The sequence below is a fragment of the Triticum urartu genome, chromosome 1A (genome assembly GCF_056163025.1).
Source record: "Triticum urartu cultivar PI428250 chromosome 1A, HENAU_Tu73, whole genome shotgun sequence".
Taxonomy (NCBI): domain Eukaryota; kingdom Viridiplantae; phylum Streptophyta; class Magnoliopsida; order Poales; family Poaceae; genus Triticum; species Triticum urartu.
The window spans coordinates 321,586,916-321,607,323 of record NC_141873.1 but is presented as its reverse complement, the minus strand read 5'-3'; positions in this window follow the sequence as shown (position 1 = coordinate 321,607,323).

Below are 20,408 nucleotides of genomic sequence, written 5' to 3'. Positions count from 1 at the left end.
AGGGCAGTAATTTCCTACCACCAAAACATTAGTCTCGCGCGGTTTCGGGTGACCAGAGGCCTATTTGGCGCTTCATTCAATATTTGGGAGCAGAAGCATTAGGCCTCCTTTGGTTTGTAGGATTTTTGTAGAAATTCTATAGGATAGGATTTGCAAAGGAAAAATTCCTTTGAAGCCCTTTGGTTTGTAGGAATGGATTCCTATTCCTATGTAGGAAAAAAACATTAGCCTAGACTCAATGGAAAAAATCCTATCCTATGCACCAAATGACATCTCTTTCTCTATAGGAATTGACATGCATCTCGTCTCACTTCCTATGATTTTCCTATTCCTATAAAATTCCTATCCTATGAACCAAAGAAGGCCTTAACGTTTTCGGTTCTCTTGAATTGAACTTTCAGGAGTTGTCAAACTTCACAAATCTTTACTCTTGAAAATCCTAAAGCTACGATTATTTTGGAATGGAGGGGGTGCATTTGAATATACGTTGTACACGAGTATATATTAAAAAATATGCAACTTACCTCAGTTCATGCATGATTCCAGATATAATCTCCTTGGTTGCAAAAAAAAGTTAGATATGCGTATGAATATATATAGCATGTTCAAACTCACAACAAAGATTGATGCCCCCTTTTACATCTGATTGACAAATGCCATTATCTCGGGTTCAAATAGATGAATGCACTTCCTATGAACTCGAATCTTCGAAACCCCCTTTATGTTGAATTCGACATGTATTCTATTTCGTAGCTAGCAATTTGGAATGTATCCATGCAAGTGACAAATGTATAAAGTGCTTCACACTAACAACATGAAGTGCACTAATTAATTTTTATATATGAATTGCAAAAGCATCCATTGCCTGTATTTCAAACTGCTCTCACTCTATGGATCGATAATATGAAATAAACACATGCACATGCTAGAATTCAATTGCAGTTGAAGAAAGAGCCTACTCCTGGTACTGTATATTAGTGATAGGGGTGTGTACAAAGTACACGTGAATACCAGGCATTGTGCATGTGCGTTTGCTATCGACGAACTAGCCCCCAAGCTTGTATAACATACTAAGGGCCTAGGGTTACAAATCATATATAGTCGGCTTATCACCAGTGGGGATAGAGTCCTCCACGACTCTGGTAGCTTCGTGTTGTACGCCGAGTCCTCCACATGGGTCTTCGTATAACACGTCTCGGTCCAACCTATATGTGGCGTAGGATGGAACCGACCCATGAGTCTTCATGTTGACCCACCACAACTAGAAATGATGTGCCCACCACACCACACACGCAATCGACCACTAAGAAAATAAGCATATACAATAGTACAGCAGTATCTAGCTCACAATACATCTCCATATTTTGTTGATGACATTGACGGACTTTGCATTTGATGCGTGCCCCATATTTTGTTGACGACACTTACAGTCATTATATTTGAAGCGAAAGCACGATATGGTCACTGGACTTCAGAATAAGCTCATCACGGTCACCACATACATTTTGTCGTGCTAACCAACATGTGGTTGGATGGTGAGAGGACAGTGGTTTCTCGAGCTCACCAAGGTTAAAGTCCCGGTGCTCGCATTTATCTTGTGTTAATTTCAGTATTTTCCGGTGACGTATGTTCAATGGGAGGAAACGTTCCACTCGACTACGAGGCACCTATGGTGACTTTGTAAAATCTCAAGATCATATATGCTGGCCCACTCTCCTGAAGGTGCTCATAGGGGTAGGGTTCGCGTGTGTGCGCTTATAGCGGTGAGTGCTTGCACGTATATATGAGCCCTTGCATCTGTACCGTGTTAAACAAATACATATCATGATTATACGGTCACTGGCTCACCCGTACAACTCCGTATTTTGTTGATGACACAATCAATTGACCAGTCAAACGTTCCACGCGGCACAAGTATTGTTGCACCATCGGGGCGCGTAACCATGGGGCCCACCTGTCAGCCCGTATATGAAAGAAAGAAATGGTAGTTTGAGTCTGTACTGTGTTAATAAAATAGGAGTACATTTTAGGGTGATCATACGGTCACTGGCTCACCATACATCTCCGTAATTTGTTGATAACACGATCAATTGACCATTCAAACGGTCCACATTCAGCAGCGCACATTACCATAGGGCCCACCCGTCAGCGCGTATATGAAGGACAGAAATGGTAATAAATTAGTGGTCGGTGGGTATTTGAAGTCGTGAGACCTCTGGTTGGCAGTCACCGGCGGTTGGGGGCGTTCATTGGGCGGTGGGGTGGGGATCCCCGGAGTAAAAGCTCGGCGGGGGGGGGGGGCTAGAGGGATGGCCGGTGCGGCGGCGGACCGGCGGTGGGGAGTGGTTTCGGGGAGGGCGGGCCAGCCGCGGGCGGCGGGGGCGGGCGGTTCGGCCGGTGGTGGCTGGCGGCTCAGGGGGTGGAGTTTGATGATAAACTGGAGGCCCTTGATTTCGTATCCAACGGCTGGAAAATCTAATGACCAGAGATGAAAAAGTCAGTCGACTGACGTGTAGCCTCACCCCGCATGTACACATGCACGCACGCAAGACACGCACGCATGTAGGCGTGCAACACTGACACATACACACGCACGCATGCTGGCGTGCAACACTGACACGTACACATGCACTCACGAATACACGCACATACGCACCCATGCATGCAACACTGAAACGTACCCTTGCACGCACGCAACACTCGCACGCCTACATGCACACAGCACACGACGCAAGACACACGTTCAACCTATACGTGCATGCACCCTTTGTTGAGGACATGGATTGTTACGGGTATTAATCAATCCTATCTGTGATAAGCAGAACATTGATGTTTGCAGCGGTCTTTATGAATCACAACGTATCGAACGGGCTATCAACATAGTAGGCTTATCTACATGAAAAAGATGATGTCACACTCAATGAACAATCATCGGTTTATGAAATGCCCGCTTCTGACCGCCCTGCCCACCAAAGGTTCCTCTGATGTGCGCTGCCTGCGTTGGGTCACTGACATGCATGCCATGCACCAAAAGAGCCCACATGTCAGTGGAAGAACGGCGTGGTGTCCTAGGTCAGAGTCGAGGGCGCCACTCGCGGCACACCCGACTGAACACGCCTCGCACGCACGCAAGACATGCACGCATGTAGGCGTGCAACACTGACACGTACACACGCACGCATGCTGGCGTGCAACACTGACACGTACACATGCACTCACGAATACACGCACATACGCACCCATGCATGCAACACTAAAACGTACCCTTGCACGCATGCAACACTCGCACGCCTACATGCACACAGCACACGACGCAAGACACACGTTCAACCTATACGTGCATGCACCCTTTGTTGAGGACATGGATTGTTACGGGTATTAATCAATCCTATCTGTGATAAGCAGAACATTGATGTTTGCAGCGGTCTTTATGAATCACAACGTAGCGAACTGGCTATCAACATAGTAGGCTTATCTACATGAAAAAGATGACGTCACACTCAATGAACAATCATCGGTTTATGAAATGCCCTCTTCTGACCGCCCTGCCCACCAAAGGTTCCTCTGATGTGCGCTGCCTACGTTGGGTCACTGACATGCATGCCATGCACCAAAAGAGCCCACATGTCAGTGGAAGAACGGCGCGGTGTCCTAGGTCAGAGTCGAGGGCGCCACTCGCGGCACACCCGACTGAACACGCCTCCGTGCCGCATTCAAACGCCTCCATGAAACCCGCGCGTGTGGAAGCCGAGAAACCCACTCTGGACACACGTCCGTTCATGACCGGGCCGCTCCCCTATCTCCTCCACCATTTTGTCCACTCTTATAATGGCTTACGGAGAGTAGTTATTCCGCATCCAAGCCGGCTGGGTAGCCCGCCGGATACGAGCTATGCAGCTCATTGATCCACCTCCCTCCCCTCGCCCGACGGAGCCAGTTGCCGCCCCAAGCCGGCGCGCGGTTCAGCAACTCGCCGCTCCAGGCCAGCTCGACAAGGAGCGGCGCACGGGCGTCATTGCTGCCATCCATGCTGCCGCCTCGTACCGTGTCTCCCGTTTCTCTGGCCGAGACTCCCATGCTGGCAGCCGCGCCATGCAAGCAGCGACAGAAGCCGGGTGCACGAAGAGCGACGAGTTGGTGGCCAGCGCCTCCGCGTCCGCCGCCATCATCGAGGAGAAGTAGAACACGGGAGGCCGCCGCCGCTTGGGTCCCATGAAGGCCACCGTGGAGGCGACGCCGACGTACACAGCAGGTGTCTTGCCGGATACTTTTTTTGCGAGGACCTTCGTCGACCCCGCATGGGCTCCACGGAAGAGGAGAATGTTAGGATGAACTCGAGCCAGTGCGGCCATGGCGAAGTAGTGGCTGGTGATGAACTCGAACCGGTGCCGGCCACCATCATCTTCGGCACCAGCCAATGATATCAGTTGGGCAGTGGGGAAGCGAGCTGTCCTTTGCATTGAAGCATATACCTCCGGGGCTCCCGGCAGTCCGGTGATCGTGCTGCCGGACATGAGGAACACAAATCGATCGGCGGGCGACCATTTAGACCAGGTATTATATACCTATGCTGTCCAGAACTAGCACCGCGTAGTTCATTTGAATGTAATGAAATCCGTCATGTTTGTATGAAAATCTGGTATTTTATATGATTTCCATCATTATTTATATGAAATATCAGTTTGTCTATGTGTTTGCATGAATTTCATCCGGTTGGTTGAGTTGTTGTCATAATGTGTGCGGCTATGGTGGATGCCGTAATTTGCGTGTCACCGGTCGGTCTGCGGGCGGCTCGGGCGGCGTTGTGGGACAAAAAAACACAGCTCGTGCGAGCTCGTCTCCAACGTGCGCGCTGGAGGATGCATGACAGCATGAGCACTCGGGCCATTCCTCGTTCATCGGTGGCAAAGGCACCGGTGGAGAAAAGGGTCGCCAATATTTTGGCTACCCCGGGCAAGATCCAAACAGCCCCTCCCAATAGATTCAAATCCCTCGTTCGCCGTGGAATTTTGCCATGTGTTGTTTTCATGGACTAGCAAGATGCCCGTGCATTGCACAGAACATCAAGATGCATTTTTTTACAAACTCCCGCATGCATGCAAGGGATAATTAATGTCCTCCTTTACTAGTACCATGAGGCAAACACCATTTATATTGCATCGATTAGTGTTAGTGGCCTTGTATATCTGCAAATTGTAATTTTGATAGTGGCCCCTTGTATATAAAAATGGAGGGAGAAAGATGAGAGATAAGGTGAGGAGGAGTGGGGCGTGGTGGTGACTGGTGGTCGGACTGGGCGGAGGCATGGGGATGGACGACACATTATGTCTAGGTTTGTATCTCTCTCACACACACCCACGTAGGTGGGGGACGTGCACGCAGAGAAGAGGTGCACGCACGGCGCACGTACTCCCGTCTCTTTCCCAACCACACCCGCGCGGGTACATGGTAGAGCTCATTTCTGTATGAAAAAGGTAGCCCACGTGGTAATTTGGCACGTGTACTGGTTGTCCACTTGGTGGAGGGAGGATCGTCTACCACGGGTGAACAAACAAATTGTGACTTAACGCGTTATGTTAAATTAAAAAAAAGAGGCAAACCATGTGGGGCCTACCTTAGAGGCAAGGCTCTATACACTTGAGTAGTTTTGATGTGTTTCGTCAACTCGCAGAATGAGGAGAAGCTTGCTTAGTACGCCGTCTCCCCCGCCCACGAGCGCGGTGGCTCACAGGATGAGGTGAAGCTTGCTTACTACGCCTTACGCCTACTCCCTCGCCCACGCGCGTGGTGGCTCATAGCACGAGGAGAAAATTTTACTACTCCCTCCGTTTACTCCTCGTCCCTACTACGTACTTTGGTTAGTACTCCCTCCATTTACTTATACAAGGCCACTATAAAAAATACATTTTGCATCTATACAAGGCCACAAATAGTAATCGAGACAAAAGTTACTACTCCCTCCTTTCCAGTTTATGGCTCAATTTCAAAATCTCTCCAACCAAGGTAGACGGTGAGTGGTCGAATTAATTTCGTATTTCGCACAAGTAATTAGTACGCTCGTTTTTCTCAAGAAGTTATGTTTACCGAGGCATTAATTAGAACGAATGCATGAATGACCACTAAATTTCCATGAACTTGTACATGCATTGGTTAGTTTCCTCTTGACACTGCTTGCGTCGGGTGATCTAACGCACCTCGAAATCCAACATGTAATGGTACTACTACTAGTATAGTAGAATTGAGACTTATCAAATGGAAAAACGAATGTTTTCTAGATGAGCCCTATAAACCCTAGTGGGTACGTACTCCGTAAAAACAGATTTTTCCAAAACTAAGTCGCTCCCTTTCATGAATTCTGTAGTATACTCCTCCGTCGACGCTCCCTTTCATGAATTATGTACTTCCTATCGCCGACATGTGGGACATATAGAAACCGGGTCGACGTGTCAAGCACCAAATAACAGTGCAGAACAGCAGGGGGACGCACCCCACTCGTACCGGCCCAGTAGTAGTAATGAGCAATGAGACGTCAAATCACAATGCCGCACTTTCCTAGATGGATGAAGCAACCATTATTTCACACTTCGGTTCGCCATCATCTCAAACCACGTACTAGTATTGCTTCTGCCTCAAGAGGGACACGCGCATTGCCTTGGTACATCATGACACGTGGGACCGCATGACAGGCAACAGGACGGGGTTAGAAAGTTATAACCAATCGGTGGATTCGTAAGCATTGGGATTTTCTCACTTCTCATGAGATTCTATTGAAGACAATAACGCTAGAACGATATGTAGCCAACTGTGCAAACACAAGATTTGTCACATTCTTCCTGCTGAATGCGAGGTTACTATTGTCCATCAGGCTTAAGTTTATCAGCAGCATGGTTTTGACGGATGGGTATGTCGAAGAGCAAAAAAAGGAGTTTCAGGTGGGCAAAAGAGCTTCTGAACGTGCCGGGCTTCTATTTACAACATATTGTGGTCATAATCCAGTAAATTTTACAACCCGGGATATTCATTCTATGGACCTGACCGATCCATTTGACTGTGACTGCCGAAAACAGTGCTGGAGTTAGATGTTGTTGCCCTTTTCAATCTGGTTTTTTTTGTAAACCTAATGAACAATTAACCCTCGTGCTTTTGTACAGTTTGTAAGTTGGAGTTCACTAGTAGAAAAAGGGCCTTCAGTCCCGGTTCATAAGGGCCTTTAGTCCCGGTTCTGGAACCGGGACTAAAGGGTCGGTACTAATGCCTATCCCTTTAGTCCCGGTTCAATCCAGAACCGGGACTAAAGGGCGCGGCCACGTGGAGCTCCACCTTTAGTCCCGGTTGGTAACACCAACCGGGACTAAAGGAAATTTTATGATTTTTTTTGAAAAAAAAATTTGAATTTTTTTGAATTTTTTTCTTGATTTTCAAATTTCTGAATTATTTTAACCTCTAGTCTGTAATCACCACCCCTCATCACTTCTCAATTTATTCTCTAATCACCCCTAATCATTCCAAATCATCTAACTTCCCGAACGGTCACCCATCCTCCCACTCCCCCAGCCTGAGCACGCTTAACTTCCGGGTTCTATTCTCCCTCGCTCCAAGTCTGCACTTGTTGTTTTCCTGACAATACTAAGATGTCAATCCTATTAACCTTCAGGAATTTTGCTTGAGCATGAAGTGACACATTTCATAGTTTTATTTTGAAACTATTGTTTTAAAAACAATAATTATTTAGTAACACTAATATTTCTTGAATAATTAGTTTGACCATTGTTTGACCACAGTTTGACCACAGTTTGACCAGATTTGACCAAAATTGAAATAACAGAAATAATTATTTAGTAACACTAATATTCTAGAATAATTAGCTTGACCATTGTTTGACCACAGTTTGCCCACTGTTTGATTTTTTTCGATTTTTTTCACTCTAGATCTTAAAAGCCCCATAACTTTTTTTCTATTATGTTTTCGAGGATTTTGAAAATGTTTAACGGGGTTCCCATATAAAAAAACTTTTCGAGTAGATGATTTTTCATCTGAGTTAGTATGCAAAAGTTATGCCCATTTTTACAAATTTCAGAGAGATTTTGCAAATAAAGTCAAAATTCACATTTGCAAATTTTCCCAACAACTAGACCACATATCACATGGGAAACTTATTTTCTTTTATTTTTTTGACATTTCCATCATTTTCTTTTATTTTTTTAAAACTGAAAAGGCGATCCACGGGGGGGGGTAGAGTTTGAAAATGGGACCTTTAGTACCGGTTCATGGAACGAACCGGGACTAAAGGTCTCAACCCCATTAGTCCCGGTTCGTGCCTCAAACAGGGATTAAAGGTCTAATCTTTAGTCCCGGTTTGAGGCACGAACCGGGACCAATGGTTGTGGGCCAGGAGCGAGGCCCATTGGTCCCGGTTCATCCCACCAACCGGGACCAAAAGGTCCAGATGAACCGGGACCAATGGCCCACGTGGCCCGGCCAGCCCCCTGGGCTCACGAACCGGGACCAATGCCCCCATTGGTCCCGGTTCTGGACTGAACCGGGACTAATGGGCTGACCCGGCCTGGACCAAAGCCCTGTTTTCTACTAGTGGTTAGATGTTCCTGCCCTTTTCAACTCGGCTATGACTGTCATATTTTCTTTGAAACAAGGAAAATGGCTTGCCATTTGTTTAATTTAGAGTGAAATATTGTAACAAATCCAAACCAAGAGAAATAACATCACTCTCGCCGGCTGCTTGAGCTCACTGTGCATTACAGAAGCCAAGTGATTAGCCCCCACCAGCACCCACAAACTTATTTCGAACTAGCACATCAAATGGACTGTAAATTTCCATAGGAAAGGTTGCATAACCGTGACAGATTTGGATTCTGACATTTGGGACCTGCGAGGAAATAGCCTATCCAAGGTGGTGTCGACTTACTAGCCAGTCAACAAACGATTCTTCCTACCAGCCGTTGGATTGACATCCAACATCTGTCGTGTATCTTATATCTCTTGTCTTCTTCTTTCTCCAATCACCCAAACCAAACCACCCCGTCGGCTCCGCCTGCTCCCGCCTCCCATGGCTGGCTGCGCCTCCGCCGCCCTACCGTACGTACCCTCCATTGTTGGCCAGTCCCTCCCTCTATTCCCCCACACATCCTGTTATTCTCTGGCGACGTCAGCCCCAACACGCACCCGCGCCCGAACCAGTCAACCCTCGTACTCCCCTCCGCCTGCGACTGGACCGGCGAATCTTTAACGGATCCTGTTCGTTCCGTCCGAGGCCTCACCTCGTCCTCCGCCTTGCGGCCTTGGTTCGCTCGCCGTGCGCGCTGCGCCGCCCTCTTGCGTTGTCAACATCGTCAACAACCGAGAGGAACAAGGAGATGACTGTACGTGGAGAGGATGATAGTAGGGACCCACCAGCGGCATGGCAGTATGCAAGCAAGTGCCTCTATAGTACAAGCCCAAAAAATATAGTTCCTCCTAAAGGTTGGACATCTGGGGCTCACGCCATTGTCAACGTAGTCAATAAACGAGAGAAATACACTACGAGCGGCTGACACCAGGGACCCAGCAAGTCGCGCAGTTTTTTTTTTGAGGAACAAGCAGTTGTTATTTATACTAGTTTTAGCGACGGATCAGGGTAACAACGGGGCTACGCGGGGGCTGTGGCCCGTCTAGCCAGGGATTTATTTATGTTTACCACATCATGAGCCCAGCTGTGTTTTTTTCTTGCTGAAAATGGCTAGCCCAGTTCTATTTTTTTTAAGAAATACCCAAACAAGTCCTACTTGCTTTATCGGCCCTGCTGGTCTGCAAATCTTTCAAGACGAGGAGGGTTTCATTCGGTTTGCCCAGAAATGGGTTGTACATTTTTAAAACACATCAAACCGGGAACTAGTTTCAATTTTTTTATTATAAGATCTTAAATTCCATTGATTTTTATGCGTGGACAATTATTTGGATTTTATATTTATATAAATTATTTTTCAAAATAGTTTGAATGTGAATCGATATTTCTGGATTAAAAACAGTTGACCGCACCGAAATATGCAAATTTTCGTATACTTTTTAACTGTGGCCACAATATGGGATGTGATGCTAACAAAAAGAAGATGAGCTCCAAGAAATTCTTAAGAATTAGCAAATGGGTTGTACATTATTAGAAATAATGCAGATGGGCTGTATGCTGTTTTCCACAGATTTGAGGCTGACTTGTGCGCCTACTACAGGTTGAGGCGTATGCTTTCATAAAAAAAGGTTGACGCACACGCAACGCCCTGTTAACTTAGTCAACACACGAGAGCAGTGACTGTTGGATGTCCATCCAACGGTTGTCGTGCTTCTTCAATCTCTTCTCTTCATGCTCAAGCCGCTCAAACAAGCACCGGCGGGACTGCCTGCTCCCTCCTCCCGCGGCCGGCTATGCTGCCACGCAGGCCTCACGGCCCCACCGTACTCCCATCGCTGGCCTAGCCATCCCTCTACTCACCCACACATGCTGTTATTCTCCGGCGACGGCAGACGAACCAGTAAACCCTCGTACTCCTCCGCGTGGGAAACAACTACCGAGTATTCCCTGGGTCCGTGTCGTTCCCTTCCTAGGCCTTGCCGTCGTCCACCGCCCTGGTGCTCTCAGCGCGGCCTCGTCAACGTGGTCAATGAACGACATCCATCGGAAGTGGACTGTATGTGGACAGGCTGACAGCTGGGTCCACTGTCGCACACAAGGAAATGCCTCCTTATTACGCGCAAAATAATGATTCCTCCACCTGACAGCTAGGACCCACAGGAAGGGCCTCTGTATTTCGTGAAAAAAACGTTCCCCCCGCTGACAGGTCGGACCCACCAGCTATATCTTCGCACGCAAGGAAGTGCCTCCTTATTACGCCCAAAAAAATGAATACCCCCCTACTAGTTGGGACCCACCATATTGTTGGGCTGACTTGTGGGCCTATCAAGTTGACAGGGACGGACAGCTTTGTCAACTTAGTCAATACTCCAGTGACCGTATGATGTCCATCCAACGGCCATAGTGCTTCTTCAACCTCTGGTCTTCTTGCTCCAGCCGCCCAAAGCAGCACCGGTAGTGCCGCCTGCTCCTGCCTCTCGTGGCTGGCTGTGCTACCGCGGAGGCCTCACCGCCCCCATACTACTCCCACCACTGGCCAGGCCATCCCTCCACTCACCCACACCCCCTGTTATTCTGCGGTGACGGCAGCCTCACACCGCAGCCAAACCAGTGAACGCTCGTACTCCTCTCCGCGTGGGCATCCAATGTCGCGTCTTGCACGGCTCCGCGTTGTCCCCTTCCTAGGCCTCGCTGTCGTCCACCGCCGTGGTGCTCTCGGCGCGGCGTGGTCAATGTGTTCAACGACCGACTTCCATCGGAAGAGTACTGTACGTGGAGAGGCTGACAGCTGGGTCCACGGCAGCCGCAAGGAAGTGTCTCCTTATTACGCGGAAAATAATTATTCCTCCACCTGACAGCGGGGATCCGCCGGATGGGCCACCAGTATTTTGCCAAAAAAATCATTTCCCCCTGACTGCTGGGACCCACCGGACGGGCCATCGTATTTCACGAAAAAAACGTTCCCCCCGCTGTCAGCTCGGACCCACCGGAAGTGCCTCCTTATTACGCACAAAAAAATGAATACTCCCCTGGCTAGCTGGGACCTACCTTGCTGGGAGGCTGAATTGTGGGCCTACTAAGTTGACGGGGATGAAGGGCTTTGTCAACTTAGTTAATATGAACGATTCTAGCTCCAGTGACCGTACGATGTCCATCCAACTGCCGTAGTGCTTCTTCAACCTCTGGTCTTCTTGCTCCAGCCGCCCAAAGCAGCGCCGGTCGTGCCACATGCTCCTGCCTCCCGTGGCCGGCTGTGCTACCGCAGAGGCCTCACCGCCCCCTAATATTCCCACCGCTGGCCAGGCCCTGCGGCGACGGCAGCCTCACACCGCAGCCGAACCAGTGAACCCTCGTAGTCCTCTCCGCGCGGGCTTCCACTGCCGCGTCGTCCCCTTCATAGGCCTCGCCGTCGTCCACCGCCGTGGTGCTCTCCGCGTGGCATGGTCAACGTGGTCAAGGAACGACTTCCATCGGAAGAGTACTGTACGTGGAGAGGTTGACAGCTGGGTCCAAGGGCCACAGCCCAGTTTTTTTGTGATTTGCCAAGTAAGTCGCTTTGTCAGGCATGTTGGGCTGCAAATCTTTCAAGACGAGGAGAGCTTTCATTCGGCTGGCCGAGAAAATGGCCCATCAGTAATGAGAAATGGGTTGTACATTTTTAAAACACATCAAACCGGCAATTAGTTTCAAATATCTTTTTTTGCATTTCAAGATTTTAAATTACATTAATTTTTATGCATGGAGAATTTGTTGGATTTTATATTGATATACATTTATTTTTAAAATCAGTTTGAATGTGAGTCGAAATTTCGGGATTAAAAACAGTTCGGACCGCACCGAAATATGCAAAATTTCGTATAATTTTTTAACCGTTGCCACAATATGGGCTGTAATGCTAACAAAAAGAATATGAGCTCCAAAAAAACCTTAAGAATTAGCAAATGGGCTGTAAATTATTATAAATAATGGCAGATGGGTTGTATGCTGTTTTCCACAGATTTTAGGCTTTCCTAAAAAAAGGTTGACGCACAAGCACTGACAGTTGGATGTCCATCCAACGGCCATTGTGCTTCTTCAATCTCTGCTCTTCCTGCTCCAGCCGCTCAAACAAGCACCGGCGGGACTGGCTGCTCCCTCCTCCTCGTGGCCGGCTGTGCTGCCGCGCAGGCCTCACCGCCCGACCATACTCCCATCGCTAGCCTAGCCATCCCTCTACTCACCCACACCTGTTGCTATTCTTCGGCGACGGCAGACGAACCAGTAAACCCTCGTACAGTCGTACTCCCCTCCGCATGGGAAACAACTGCTGAGTCTTCCCTGCCTCCGTGTCTTCCCCATCCTAGGCCTCGCCGTCGTCCACCGCCCTGGTGCTCTCGGCACGGCCTGGTCAACGTGGTCAACGACCGACATGCATCTGAAGTGGAATTTACGTGGAGAGGCTGACAGCTGGGTCCACGGCCACACGCAAGGAAATGCCTCCTTATTACGTGCAAAATAATGATTCCACCTGACATCAGGGACCCACCGAAAGGGCCTTTGTATTTCGCAAAAAAAACATTACCGCCGCTGACAGCTCGGACCCACCAGCTATATCTTCGCATGCAAGGAAGTGCCTCCTTATTACGCACACAAAAATGAATACTCCCCCTGTTAGCTGGGACCCAGTATAGTGGCAGGCTGACTTGTGCGCCTACTAAGTTGACGGGGACGGAGGGATTTGTCAACTTAGTCAATATGCACGATTCTAGCTCAAGTGACCGTACAATGTCCATCCAACGGCCGTAGTGCTTCTTCAACCTCTGGTCTTCTTGCTCCAGCTGCCCAAACCAGCGCCGATCGTGCCTCGTGCTCCTGCCTCCCGTCGCCGGCTGCGATGCGGCGGAGGCCTCACCGCCCCCTACTACTCCCACCACTGGTCAGACCATCCCTCTACTCACCCAGACCACTTGTTATTCTGCAGCGACGGCAGCCTCACACCGCAGCGAACCAATGAACCCTCGTACTCCTATACGCGTGGGCATCCACTGTCGCGTCTTCCCCGGCTCCACGTCGTCCCCTTCCTAGGCATCGCCGTCGTCCACCGCCCTGATGCTCTCGGCGTGGCGTGGTCAACGTGGTCAAGGAACGGCTTCCATCGGACGTGGACTGTACGTGGAGAGGCTGACAGCTGGGTCCACGGCCACAGCAAGGAAGTGCCTCCTTATTACGTGCAAAATAATTATTCCTCCACCTGACAGCGGGACCCACCGGACGGGCCACCGTATTTCGCGACAAAAACGTTTCCCCCTGACTACTGGGACCCACCAGCTACATCTTCGCACACAAGGAAGTGCGTCCGGGCAAAAAAAATGATTCACCCCCTGACTGCTGGGACCCACCAGCTACATCTTCGCAGGCAAGGAAGTGCCTGACAGTCGGAACCCACCTGGTCGAAGCGTACGTAGCGTTGTCATTCTGGTCGCGAACGTGTACGTACATACTGGTCGATGTAGAGGCGCGCACGTGTCGTAGTAGAGCCGCGCACGTAGCGTTTACACGTACGTACAACGTCCAGGGTGCAAGAAAGAAAATACGGCCACGTATGTGTACATACGGGTGGGGTCTCGAACGCCTACTCACGCATACGTACGGCCAGGGCTCGTGTACATGGCTGGGTCAAAATGGAGAAACAGCGTCGTCGTCGTGTTCATGGGGAGGCAACGGAATGCGTCGTGTTCATGGGGAGACAACGGAATGCGTCGTGTTCATGGGGAGGCAACGGAATGCGTCGTGTTCATCGGGAGGGCTTGGACGGAACAAGCGACGGAAACGAGGCCTGGCGTACCGCAGAACAGAGGAAACGGCCTTGTGTTTGACCGGCCACGTTCGAAACGGGATCTTGTTCATCGAGAGAGGTCTGGCGTACCGCAAAATGGAGGAAACGGACCTCCTACGGTCGAAACAAGGGTCCTGTTGATCGGGAGGGGTGTGGCGTACCGCAAAACGGACAAAACAGACTTGTGTTGGAGCGCTACGGTCGAAATAGGGGTCTAGTTCATCGGGAGGGGTGTGGCATACCGCAAAACGGGACTCCATGGGATACTGTTCATCTCCACTGTTGACCCCCTCCAGCCTCCACGAGCTACTGTTCATCCACCGTCGACCTCCTCCAGCCTCCACCTGCGACTGTTCATCCACGGGCTCCTGTTCATCCAGCCTCCACCGCGCGCTACTCCACCGGCTACTGTTCAACCAGCCCTCTCCACGGGCTCCTGTTCAACCACCCCTCCACGGGCTACTGTTCATCCTGCCCTCCACCGTCTACTGTTCATCCTGCCCTCCACGGGGTGGTCCTGTTCATCCAGCCCCAACCGGCTCGATCGATCGGGGTCCTGTTCATCCAGAGGCAACACCACGGGGTCCTGTTCATCCACCCCCACCGGGAACTGTTCATCCAACCCCCCCTCCCCCCCCCCCGCAACACTCACTGTTCATCCAGAGGCAGCATCGATCGGCTTCAGTTAGCAGCAATAGCGAAGGAATCGCTCGATCGGGTTCAGTTAACAGCCATCGATCGATCGCTCGGGTTCAGTAACGCGTAGCCTGCAGTGCAATCGCTCGGGTTCAGTTAGAGCCCAACGCCTCGCTCGGGTTCAGTTAGAGCCAACGCCTCGCACACACACGCGTACGTGTACGAGAGAAACACGCATCGCTCGGCCCCTGACCTCCCACCGTAACCGGGAACTCCCTGAAATTTTTCTCGCCCTCGCTTCTACCACGGTTTTTTCCGTCATGGACGGCCCAAATAATGTCATGCAGCTGCGTCTCCGGCCCGCCCAGGACGAAAAGCCCATTTTCTGTCATGGCTTTTTGTCATAGAAGTAGGAGCCCACCACATCTATGATGATACCGGGTTTTGTCACAATTATCGTCATAGAAGTGTCATATGTATGATAGAAAAAAATTTCGTTCGGCCCAAAATGTCACGCATGTGTCTTTTTTTGTAGTGCATGATGTTGGAAGGAACAACTCGCACTTGGCTGAAAAGTTTGCCAGCTAACTCCATTGGGTCATGGGCTGCGTTAAAGGCCCGGTTTATCCAGAATTTCAAGGACACGTGCAAGCAGCCCATGTCAATTGTGGACTTAGCCGCTTGTGTCCAAGAAGAGGGTGAATCGACAACCCGTTGGGTGCACCGGGTTTCAGAAATCTTGCATTCATCGGACCGCATTAATGCCGATACAGCAGTCTTAACGTTGGAGGGGAATTGTCGGTTCACGCCTTTGAAGCTGAAATTGGGACGGCTCAAGTGTCACTGCAATGACATGGGACGGTTAAGTATTCCGACTCTGATAGTACCAAGGACCCTGAGTCTAATGATGAAAAGCAGAGGAAGGGAAAGAAGAGTGGCAGTAACAAGGGGCAGCAGCATAACCCGACGGGTCATGGAAACAACGGTAAGCGCAAAGCAGATAACAGTTTGGATTTTGTGGCTAACACCAACACGCAGAATAATAATCAGTGTCGTAAGGGTAAACCGCTCCTGTGGAGTGGAGGATCAAGTGTCAATCTTGAGCGCCTGTGAAACCAGCCTTGTCAAAGGCACGAGACATGAGAGAGACCAGCCACACACCTTTGGAAGGATTGCTTTATTATGTGGGAGTTCAAAAACTCAGATCTTTTCCAATACGATCATGGGCAGCCTGGCGGTTCAGGAGGCGGTTCTCATGGGCCGGGTTATGGTGGAGGCAGTTCTGATTCGGGACTTCAAGGCAACCAAAGTCGACATGGCAATCAAGGCAGCAAGGGCAACCAGGGCGATTATAATCATCAGGGGAGTCAGCAGCAGCGACGGCAATCGGGTTACCAGAGCAATCCGGAGCAGTTGAATAGTGGGCAGTATCATGTCTTCACCACTAGCTTATGCAAGCGTGATCAGAAGCTTCATAAAAGGGCAGTAAACTCTGTTGAACCGGCAGTGCCCCGTTATCTGCGCTGGTCTGAACAACCCATTTTGTGGTGTCGAGAGGATCATCCACCCCGGGTTGATAATCCGGGTCATCTGGCATTGGTGGTGGCACCTCAGGTTGGGGGGGTATAAGTTCACCAAGGTGCTCATGGATGGAGGGAGCAGTATCAATATCCTTTATTATGAGACCTTCCGTCGCATGGGGTTACAGATAAAAATCTTAAATCATCGAACACTATTTTCCATGGTGTGGTGCCTGGTAAATCGGCATACCCAGTTGGTAAGATAGCTCTAGAGGTTGCTTTTGGAGATGAGTATGATTCAAGATCAGAGACATTGACTTTTGAAGTGGTGAAAACCAAGAGCCCATATCATGCCCTGTTTGCAAGGCCCTGTTATGTTTTATCTGCAGCTCAAGATGCCAGGTCATAAGGGGACCATCACAGTACATGGGAGCCGTAAGATTGCTTTGGAATGTGAAGAAGGTGATGCGTCCTATGCTGAGTTGGTTTATGCAACAAAGGAGTTGAAGTTGTACAAGGACAATGTTGATCCGGCAGATATGACTTCTCTTAAAAAGCCAACTACAGAGCATGATCCGGCCTTGAAGTTTAAAGTGGCTGATGAGACTAAGCCGGTTGACTTTGTTCCTGGCGATTCATCCAAGCAGTTCAGCATCAACGCTAACTTGGATCCGAAATAGGAAGGCACTCTCATCGAGTTCATCCGTGAGAACTGGGACATCTTTGCATGGAAACCTTCTGACATGCCAGGTGTACCGAGGGAACTCGCTGAGAACACTCTTAATATTGATCCTAAGTTTAAACCGGTCAGACAGTTTCTCCGCCGCTTCAATGAAGAAAGGCATAAGGCTATTGGTGAGAAGGTAGCCCGGCTCTTAGCAGCAGGGTTTATTGTGGAGGTTTTTCACCCTGAGTGGTTAGCTAAATCGGTGCTAGTACTTAAGAAGAACGACACTTGGTGTATGTGTGTGGACTACACAGATGTGAACAAGGCTTGTCCAGCTGATCCCTTTGCTCTCCCTCGTATTGATCAAATCATTGATGCTACAGCGGGTTGTGAGCGTTTGAGCTTTCTGGATGCTTATTCTGGTTATCATCAGATCAAAATGGCAGTTAAGGACAAGGAGAAGACAGCTTTTATAACTCCCTTTGGAGCCTTCTGCTATGTATCTATGCCTTTTGGGCTCAAGAGCGCCCAGGCGACTTATCAGCGCTGCGTGCAGAATTTTCTTCATAATCTGATTGGGCGCAATGTTCATGCTTATGTGGATGATATTGTGGTGAAGTCCAGAAAGGAGCAGACATTGATAGATGACTTAAAGGAAACTTCTGATAATCTCCGGGATCTATAAGATGATGCTTAATCCGGCCAAGTGTGTTTTTGGTGTTCCGACAGGCAAGCTCTTGGGTTTTCTAGTGTCTAACTAGGGCATTGAAGCTAATCTGGAAAAGATCAAAGCTATTATGTCTCTGGCTAAACCGGCGTGTATTAACGATGTTCAACGTCTGGCAGGTCGTATTGCAGCATTGAGCCGGTTTATTAGCCGATTGGGAGAGAAGGCTATCCCTCTATACCAGATGATGAAAAAGACATATAAATTTTTCTGGAGTGATGCTGCTAATGCGGCGTTTGCAGACTTGAAAAAGCAGTTAGCTGAGCCACCTGTCCTTGCTGCTTCGGTCGATAAAGAGTCGCTGTTGTTATATGTGGCTGCTATTGCCCGGGCTGTCAGTGTGACCATTGTGGTGGAGCGCAAGGAGGCAGGGAAGGAGTATCTGGTTCAACGGCCGGTTTATTATATCAGCGAGGTACTTATTGAGTCTAAGCAGATGTACCCACATTGGCAGAAGCTGGTGTATAGAGTTTTTATGGGAAGCCGGAAGCTCAAGCAGTATTTTCAAGGTCATCCCATCACTGTGGTCAGTTCTGTCCCTTTGGGAGAGATAATCCAGAACAGGGAAGCAACTGGCCGGGTTGCCAAACGGGTCATCGAGCTTGGACCTCACGGGTTAAGGTATATGCGTCGCACGACAATAAAGTCCCAAGCACTTGTGGATTTCATCAATGACTGGACAAAATTACATGCGCCGGAAGAAAAGCCAGATAACACTTATTGGACTATTCATTTTGATGGGTCCAGGCAATTGGAGGGCTCAGGGCTGGAGTCGCGTTAACTTTCCCACGAGGTGATAAGTTTTGTTATGTTCTCCGTTCAATGTTCCCTTGCACTAACAATGCACCTGAATATGAGGCCTTACTTCATGGTCTTCGAATTGCTAAGGAGATGAATTTAAGCCGGGTTAAGTGCTTTGGTGACTCGAACCTGGTGGCTGAGCAAGTATCTGGTACTTGGGATTCCAAGGACCCACTTATGGCAGCATATCGTCGAGAGGTGGATATTGTTGCTGGTCACTTCAAAGGTTATCAGGTTGATCATGTGGACCGGCAAAAGAACGAAGCGGCAGACGCTTTGAGCCGTTTGGGTTCCCAACGTAAACCGGTGCCACCTAATGTTTTTCTGGATGTTTTGCATAACCCGTCGATCAAGCTACCTACAGAGGAGGATTTTCCTGTTCCTGATCCGGAGGCTCAGTTGGTGGCAGCTCTTCACATTATCACAGATTGGATAGTCCCATATTGGCGTATATGAACCGGGGCAAGTTACTAGAGGATGAAACTTTAGCCAGGCAGATAATCCGGCGATCCAAGTCAATGACCATTGTCAATGGAGAATTGCATCATTGCAGTGTAACAGGGGCGTTTCAGCGTTGCGTATCTCCTGAAGAAGGCTGCGAGATTTTGCGTGAGATCCACGAAGGAGATTGTGGTCACCATGCCGGTTCAAAGTCCCTAGTAGCGAAGGCCTTTCGTCACGGCTTCTATTGGCTGGGAGCTCATGCTGATGCTGAGGATTTGGTAAAAAGGTGTGATGGTTGTCAGAAGTTTTCATGCCAAGCTCATGTTTCGGCTCAGGAATTGAGGATGATTCCAATTACTTGGCCGTTTGCAACTTGGGGGCTTGATATGGTTGTGTCCTTTAAAAGTTCCAAGGATAAGAAGACCCACCTTCTAGTGGGGGTTGACAAGTTCACTAAGTGGGTGGAGGCAGAGCCAGTCAGTAAGTGTGATGCAGCCACGGCGGTTCAATTTATCAAGAAGGTGATTTTCCGGTTTGGTTTTCCACACAGCATCATAACTGATAATGGTAATAATCTGTCCAAGGGTGCTATGGAAGAATATTGTCAATGTAAGCACATCCGGCTTGACGTGTCATCAGTGGCCCACCCCCAATCTAATGGTCAAGTGGAGAGAGCCAATCAAGAGATCCTGCGAGGCATCAGGCCCCGGCTTATGGTTCCTTTACAATGAACGCCAGGTTGTTGGGTGGAGGAGTTACCTTCTGTGTTATGGAGCATCAATACCACGCCCAACAGATCTACGGGTTATACACCTTTTTTCATGGTTTAAGGAGCAGAGGCGGTTCTCCCTAGTGACATCTGTCATGACTCACCCCGTGTGGCGGCTTATGTTGAAGATGACAATGAGAAGGCATGACAGGAAGCACGTGACCTGTTAGATGAGGAGCGTGATATCGCAGTGGCACGTTCGGTGATTTACCAGCAAGATCTATGTCGTTATCACAGTCGTCGGGTTAAAACCAGAACAATTCAAGAAGGGGATCTGGTGCTCTGGCTCATCCAGGATCAGACTGATATGCACAGGTTATTCCCGCCTTGGGAAGGACCTTTTGTGGTCAGCAAGAATCTGCACAATGGGTCATACTACCTTATCGATGTTCGAGAGCACAAAGACTCA